Source organism: Eumetopias jubatus, unplaced genomic scaffold (genome assembly GCF_037043125.1).
Source record: "Eumetopias jubatus isolate StellerSeaLion01/CBP00866 unplaced genomic scaffold, mEumJub1_p1.0 scaffold_16, whole genome shotgun sequence".
Lineage (NCBI taxonomy): Eukaryota > Metazoa > Chordata > Mammalia > Carnivora > Otariidae > Eumetopias > Eumetopias jubatus.
In genome coordinates, this window is record NW_028274822.1 from 93,847,148 (window position 1) to 93,856,055 (window position 8,908).

Consider the following 8,908-nt stretch of genomic DNA (forward strand, 5'->3'; position numbering starts at 1 on the left):
GAAAGACCATAATCTTTTGAAGTATCTATTTTCTCCCTTTTATAAGCAGGACTCTATTTCTAAATCAAATGTGACCCTTACTGGAGCAAGGAAGAGTCAAAGAATGATGGACAAAAGATGACAAGAGGCCTACGATCGGGTAAGTGGGGGTGGGCAATCAGGCAGGGAGTGCCACTGCATGGAGTAGTCCAGCTTACCAAATTGCTTGAATCATTTTCTCAAAAATAGTAACTTTCCTTTAAAATTCCCGTTATGCAACAGCATTCTGAACTATAACTCATCCTAAAGGTACTTTCATTAAGTTGTGGTTAAGATACTTCAGAAAATAAGAACTATGCTTTTATTTACTTGAGAGAAATTCATGCACATGTGAGCAGGGGGAGGGGCAGAGGGAGAGAGAATCTCAAGCAGACGCACAACACGGGGCTTGATCCCATGACCTGAGCAGAAATCAGGATTGGGGCGCTTAACTCACTGAGCCATCAGAGTACCCGTGCTATTATTTTTATTTATTTATTTATTTTTGTTTCCATGTAATGTTGTGACCCTGGAGGAATAAGTCCTCAGGTTTATTTATTTTATTAAAAAAAAATTTTTTTTTAAAGATTTTATTTATTTGACAGGGAGAGACAACAGCGAGAGAGGGAACACAAGCAGGGGGAGTGGGAGAGGGAGAAGCAGGCTCCCCGCTGAGCAGGGAGCCCAAAGCGGGGCTCGATCCCAGGACGCTGGGATCATGACCTGAGCCGAAAGCAGACGCTTAACCGACTGAGCCACCCAGGTGCCCCACCCGTGCTATTATTTTTAATTAAAGTAAGTACAGATAATTTCTAGATTATACAATAAGATATCAAGAGACTTCCTACTGAAAAAAGAAAATGGGGCGCCTGGGTGGCTCAGTGGGTTAAGCGACTGCCTTCGGCTCGGGTCATGGTCCTGGAGTCCCGAGATCGAGTCCCGCATCGGGCTCCCTGCTGAGCGGGGAGTCTGCTTCTCCCTTGGACCCTCCTCCCTCTCATGCTCTCTCTCTCTTTCTCTCAAATAAATAAATAAATACTTAAAAAAAAAGAATGAATAGCTTGTGGGCATTTTCATTATATATTTGTCATATCAAGAAGGTGCTGGCAAGGTTCACAGTTGCTTTCTTTCACTGAATTTTAGCACACAAATCTGTTACATCTTTCCATATTTAACAATGATTTTTCATAAACTGTAGTGCTTTCCAGAGGTAGCAGAAAAGTAAAAAGAAAGTTGCCTGCTTTTCTTTTTTAAGATTTTATTTATTTAATGAGAGAGAGTGAGAGCACAAGCAGGGGGAGAGGCAGAGGGAGAGGGAGAAGCTGACTGAGTCATCCAGTCCCCCTTAAAGTTTGTTTTTTTTTTTTAATTTTATTTACTTTTGAGAGAGAGAGAGAGAGAATGACAGAGAGCATGAGAGAGGGGAGGGTCAGAGGGAGAAGCAGACTCCCCGCTGAGCAGGCCTGTTTTTTAAGATGAAATTCTGTAACAATAGCCAGACACACTAAGATATAAAAGCAAACAGCAGGAGAAAAACATGTATTATGTTACACTTTAAATCACTTGTGGAACATAGTATTGTTTCAGTTCCTGTTTGTATTGTTGAGACAAGAACCATCTCTGTACATGTGAAGGGGTAGGCATCCTGCTTGAACATTAAGAACTATGTAGAGTATAAGATGTTTGTATCTCAGGGTGCGTGGGTGGCTCAGTCAGTTAAGTGTCTGTCTTGGGCTCAGGTCATGATCTCGGGGTCCTGGGATCGAGCCCTGTGTCAGGCTCCCTGCTCAGCGGGGAGTCTGCTTCTCCCTCTGCCAACCCCACTCCCCGCTCATGCTCTCTCTCACTTGCTGTCTCTATCAATAAAATCTTAAAAAAAAGATGTTTGTATCTCACACAATTTTATTATGTTTGCATGTGTAAAATTTAGTGAAACATGCTCAGGAATGCAACCACTATTTCAAGTGAGACTGGTACCATATTTTCATTAGTTTGCTGTCATTTATTCAATTATCCATACATTGTGAAAGCATCATACTCCCAATGAAGAGGTCTGTCCTTGAAAAAAGAACACAACACATGGTGTTTTTTCTGGAATATGACTCCATATATTTTTTCTGCATGAAACCTTCCTTAATTGAGTTGACCTTCAGAATAATTATCTTGCATACAATCAGTCTGAGTGTACAGCTGAATGGCTCTCAGCATCTGGCACACTTACATGCAGCTGTCATGCAGTTGTGTCTGTCTAATCTGGTTGCAACAGTTTTTATTGCTCTCTCTTCATGTGAATGCAATGTTGTTAGTATGAGGTTGGGTTTAACTGCTACTTATAACGTCTTCAAAAAGTCTACTTCCAAATAGGATGTGAATTGTGGCAGCAACCAGATACAATACAAAAATCCTATTTTAAAAGGCATCATTGAGTTGTGGAAGCAATGATGACTAGATGGACCAAAATTCCAGAGAGAAATCACAAGAGTTTTTGTGGTCAGTTGAAGTTGAAATGGCAGATTAGGAACTTGAGAATCTTCAAATGCATAGCTGGTTCCCTCCCCTGGGACATTTGCTGAATTTAGGGCTGTGCAGGAGGCTGGAGAGCCAAAATAAAAGCTTCCAAAAGAGTGTCTGCAGTGTCTTTGGTGCTTAGGAATGAAAAACAACTCGAGAAGGTGGCTGCCCAAGATAAATGGCCAGTCTCCCGCCAAGCTGTCTATCAAAGTTTGAAGCTGCATGGGGTAGGAGGTTAAGGAGATTAGGAACTACCAAGCCCTCTGATTTAAAAGCTTCAGGAAAGGGGCGCCTGGATGGCTCAGTCATTAAGTGTCTGCCTTCAGCTCAGATCATGATCCCAGGGTCCTGGGATCGAGCCCCGCATCGGGCTCCCTGCTCTGCGGGGAGCCTGCTTCTCCCTCTCCCACTCCCCCTGCTTGTGTTCCCTTTCTCGATGTCTCTGTCAAATAAATAAATCTTAAAAAAATAAAAAGCTTCAGGAGAGTCCTACACAAAACAGAGGCTAAACAAGGGTAAACTACGGCTTATTAGAAATTTAATGGAGCTTTGACCCAGCTCAATCTTACTGGACTGAGGTGATTAGCTTCTCAAACTAGCAGAGGAAAGGAGAAACTCTCTGGTAGAAGGTAACAGAACCTGGAGCCCCTGTGGTTCTTTTAAACATAAAGTCTGGCAAAATATAATTACTAGGCATGTGAAAAATAGGATTATATATATATATATACTTGTGAAAATAGGATTGAAAAATGTGAAAAATAGGATTATATATATATATACTTCATTTTATTGTGCTTTGCAGATACTGCCATTCTTTTTCTTTTAACTGAAGGTTTGTGGCAACCCTGTGGTGAGCAAGTCTATCTGTGCCATTTTTCCAATAGTATTTGCTCATTTTATGTCTCTATCACATTTTGGTAATTCTCTTATTAATTTTTTTCATTATATCGAATTGCTGCAATCTAATGATAAAATTTTAACAGATGAGGAGTTGCTTCTTATGGATGAGCAAAGAAGTGGTTCCCTGAGATGGAATCTACTCTTGGTGAAGATGCTGTGAAGGCTGTTGAAATGACAGGGAACTTAAAATATTACATAAACTTGGTAAAGCAGTGGGAGGACTTGAGAAGATTGACTCTAATTTTGAAAGAAATTCTGTGGGTAAAATGCTATCAAACAGCATCATACGCTATAGAGAAATCATTCATGAAAGGAAGATTAATTAATGGATTAAACTTCATTATCTTAAGAAAATGCCACAGCCACCCCAACCTTCAGCAAAGACCACCCTGATCAATCAGCAGCCATCAACAGCGAGGCAATACCCTCCACCGACAAAAAGACTATGACTTGGTGAAAGCCTACATGATGGTTAGCTTTTTTTTTTTTCCTTTGGCAAGAAAGTATTTAATTAAGGTACGTCCATTTTCGGGGAAAAGAACTATTATACACTTGATAGACTGTAGTATAAGCATAACATTTATATGTACTGGGAAACAAAAAATCTTCATTTGACTTGCTCTATTGCAGTATTTTCGCTTTACTGCAGTGGTCTGGAAAGAAAGCTGCAGTATCTGAGGTGTGCCTGTAATCAGTAAGAGACAAATAGACAAGAGATGCACCCATGGAGCGGACTTAGATACTGGGGTTTTTAGACAAGGATTTTGACGTAAATATGGTTAATATGTTAAAATACATGAGAGGATGGAAGAAAAAACTGGACAATTTCAACTAGTGATTAGAATCTATAAGAAAGTCAAATGGCTGGCTATTCTAGAATTGAAGACACAGTATCTGAAATTAAGAATTTAATAGATGGATTTAACAGCACATTGAACACAACAAAAGATTGGTAAACAGGAAGGCAGATCAACAAAAATACTGACAGAGGGAGAGAGCAAAATATAGCAAGGTCTGAATGAGGGCTCTGGCGTTTGCTGTTCTTTGAAAGCTCCTCTGCCCCCTCACTCTTTATCCTCCATGGAGGACTCCTTTCCTTCAGATTTTGGCTTAAATGTCATCTCATGGAGACCTTTTTGACTTCCTTATCTAACATAGGTCCCCTTAGTCTTATCCTAGCATCTTATTTTTTCCACTCATATTTTGAATTTAGCCTAGAAGTCAATTTAGATGGTCTTTTTCTTAAGATTTTACTTATTTGAGAGAGAGGGAGGGAGAGAGTGAGCTAGTAAGCACAAGCAGGAGGGAGGTGCAGAGGGAGAGGGAGAAGCAGACTCCCTGCTGAACAGGAAGCCTGACACGGGGCTTGATTTCAGGACCCCGAGACCATGACCTGAGCCGAACGCAGATGTTAAACCGACTGAGCCACCCAGGCTCCCCAAGTCTATCTCTTTTCAAAAGATTTTATTTTTAAGTAATCTGTACACCCAACATGGGGATTGAACCCACAACTCCGAGATCAAGAGTCACATGCTCCACTGACTGAGCCAGCCAGGTGCCCCTAGATGAAGTCCAAAAAGAGCCCATGCCCCTTAGTAATACTTTTCAAAAAGTTTGCCTTTAAAAAAATGGAGACAGAAAAAGTGGTTTTAAAAATGTAAAAAAAAAGGGGGGGGGCGCCTGGATGGCTCAGTCATTAAGCGTCTGCCTTCGGCTCAGATCAAGATCCCAGGGTCCTGGGATCGAGCCCCACATCGGGCTCCCTGCTCAGCAGAGAGCCTGCTTCTCTCTCTCCCTCTGCCTGCCGCTCTGCCTATTTGTACTCTCTCTCTGTCAAATAAATAAAATCTTCAAAAAAAAAATCTGATACTTTAACAAGTGGATAGAATTGATATATCCAATAACAGTCTAAGCAAATCTGTGTATGACTTTGAAGATAGTAAAATCATGCTTTTGGAAATTATTAAGTTTCATGATGGAATTGTTTACTCAAAAAATAGAAAATTTAGTTCTTTACTACATAAACTAGAGAACAGACAGGTAAAAGAAGAAATTTATGGCTCAAATCACTAGTAATATAGATCAGTGAACACAGATCAATGGAACAAGATGGAGAGTCAGAAATAAGCCCTCCCTTATACGGTCAATTAATCTATGACAAAGGAGGGAAGATACAATGGAACAATGACAGTCTCCTCAATAAATGGCATTGGGACAACTGGACAGCTACATGCAAAGTGGCTACATGGGCCATTTTTTTTTTTTTTAAGATTTTATTTATTTGACAGAGACACAGCGAGAGAGGGAACACAAGCAGGGGGAGTGGGAGAGGGAGAAGCAGGCTTCCCGCGGAGCGGGGAGCCCGATGCGGGGCTCGATCCCAGGACCCCGGGACCATGACCTGAGCCAAAGGCAGACGCTTAACGACTGAGCCACCCAGGCACCCCCATAGTCCACTTTCTTACAGCATACATGAAAACTCAAAGACTTAAATGTGAGACCTCTTAAAACTCCTAAAAGGCAGGTATCTCTTGGCCATTGGCCTTGACAACATTTTTCTAGATTTGTCTCCTCAGGAAAGGGAAACAAAAGCAAAAATAGACCATTGGTACTGCATCAAGCTAAAAAGCTTTTGAACAGCAAAGTAAACCATCAACAAAATGAAAAGGGAACCTAATGAATGAGAGAAGATAATTGCATTCAGTGTGTTCAGTAAGGGGTTAATATACAAGATACATAACTTATTCAGCTCAATACCCAAATAACTGAATAATCTAATTTAATAATGGGCAGAGGACCTGAGTAGATGTTTTTCCAAAGATATATGGATGGCCAACAGACACAGGAAAAGATGCTCAACATCACTAACCATCAGGGAAGTGCAAATCAAAACCAAAATGAGATACCACCTTACACCTGTTAAAACAGCTAGTATAAAAAAGAAATAACTAGTGTTGGCAAGGATGTGGAGAAAAGGGAACTTTCATGTATTGCTGGTGGTAATGTAAATTGGTGTAACCACTGTGGTACACAGTACAGAGGTTCCTCAAAAAATTAACAATAAAGGGTAGCTTGCGTGACTCAGTTAAGCATCTGACTCTTGATTTCGGCTCAGGTCATGATCTCAGGGCTGAGATTGAGCTCTATATCAGGCTCTACGCTGGGCATGGAGTGTGCTTAGATACTCTCCCTCCGGCCATTTGGGTGGCTCAGTTGATTGGGTGTCCAGCTCTTTGATTTCGGCTCAGGTCATGATCTCAGGGTCCTGGAATTGAGTCCCGTGTGTTGAGTCCCGTGTCGGGCTCCCTGCTCAGTGGGAAGCCTGCTTCTCCCTCTGCCCCTGCCCCCTGCTTGTACTCGTGTGTGTGCTGTCTCAAATGAAATCTTTAAAAAAATAAATAAATAAACTGCAGTTCTCTGAACATGCTCCTCGTGGTGGGATAGCTTGCTGAGTGTGACTCCAGTGCTTAGAAAAAAAATTTTGATTCATGCAATTTTTGCCTTATACAATAACTTGAAACGCACCCTTTGTTTTAACTTAGGCCTCCACTAAAATACTAAGTTAAAAAGAAAGGCATAAAATTTACTGCAAAGTTTTAAATGTTTATTTTTTTTAAAAGGTTTTATTTATTTGAGAGAGAGAATGAGGGAGAGAACATGAAGTGGGGAGGGTCAGGGGAAGAAGCAGACTCCCCGCCGAGCAGGGAGCCTGATGTGGGACTCGATCCCGGGACTCCAGGATCATGACCTGAGCCGAAGGCAGTTGCTTAACCAACTGAGCCACCCAAGCACCTAAAAGTTTTAAATGTTTAAGTGAATGCCTACTATGGGCCAAGTACCAGGAGGAAAACAGTGAACACCTGAGACAAAGTTCTCACCTTACCAAAGCTTACAGTTTAGGCGGTAAGATTCACAATGAAACAGATGATACTGTGGTAGTGTGACCAGCGTGTGAAAGCAGAGGGTTCAGAGCCCCAGGTGAACAGGCCAGGTTATGGTCCAGAGAGGGAGTAAAGAGATGGTATAGCAAGGAATGTGGCCCAGAAAGACAGGTAAGAATTTGAACATGGAAGGTCATATAAAAAGATTTTAGCTTAAAGGAATGAAAAAGCCAGTGGAGGATTTAAACATGAACTGTAATATAATGTGATTAGCACATTGGATGGATCACCCTGGGAGCAGTATGAACGAATGACAGGAAAGCAAGATAGATTAACAATATTGTTTGGATGTGAACATTGCAATGAACAATATGGTTTATTATAAAACATCTGGAGGGGAAAATGGATTAAATACATTACATCCATATAATCAAATACTAAGCAGCTATAAGAATGAAACAGAACCGGGTGCCTGGGTGGCTCAGTCAGTTGGGTGACTGCCTTCGGCTCAGGTCGTGATCCTGGAGTCCTGGGATCGAGTCCCGCATCAGGCTCCCTGCTGAGCGGGGAGTCTGCTTCTCCCTCTGACCCTCCCCCCCTCATGCTCGCTGTCTCTCAAAAATAAATAAGTAAATCTTAAAAAAATAAAAAAAAGAATGAAACAGAACCATATATATTGGGGCACCTAGGTGGCTTAGCTGGTAGAGCATGCAACTCTTGATCACGATCATGTTTTCAAGCCCAATGGTGGGCATAGAGCTTATTTAAAAAAAAAAAAAAGAACTATATGTATTGACATAGAAAAATAGATTTTATAAAGAGGCAAAGGTATGACTCAATTTTTATAAGAAGAAAACAATATATTTGTATGTATATAGAATAGAGTGTGACAGAATGCATATTCCTCTACAATGTTAACTTTCTAGGGCACTAGAATGTGAGAAGGAGCAAAGGTTTTCCCTTCTCTTATCTAGGACAGAAGTTGTTTACATTTTTTTCTCATATGCATGTATTTGTTTTATAATTAAAAACCACTAACCATAATAAAAAATAACAGAAGGCTACAGTGGCAGCTGCATGGAAAACATACTGGAACAAAGTAGGATTCAAGTCAGAGAAACCAGGTAGGAGCCTGTTGCGCTAAAACCCGGGTGAGGTATGCCGGGTGAGTCTGTGCCTGAGCCTGCAGCCCACATGCGTACGCAGACCCCAGTCTCCAGCGGAGCACAGCCCCGAATACCACTTAATGTATCTCCTCATGCATGGACCACATGCTTTTGGGATCACTTTCTGAGCCGAAGGCAGTCGCTTAACCAACTGAGCCACCCAGGCGCCCTTGGGATCACTTTCTATTTGCTGTCTGCTACTGCCATACACTCGAGGATTGCTAACAGCTACTGAACAAAAGGAACACTTGGTTCCACGGCATATCTGCAGGCTCTCCTTTCCAAGCTACGTATGAACCCTTTTAGACCTAAGTATCCACCATCTTTTTAGAGCCTGCTGAGATTTAATTTATCCTCCCTTTGTTTTCACTGGTCACAGCCCAAAGTCTCATCCCACCCCCAGCTCTGATCTTATTTTCTCTGTCAATACTG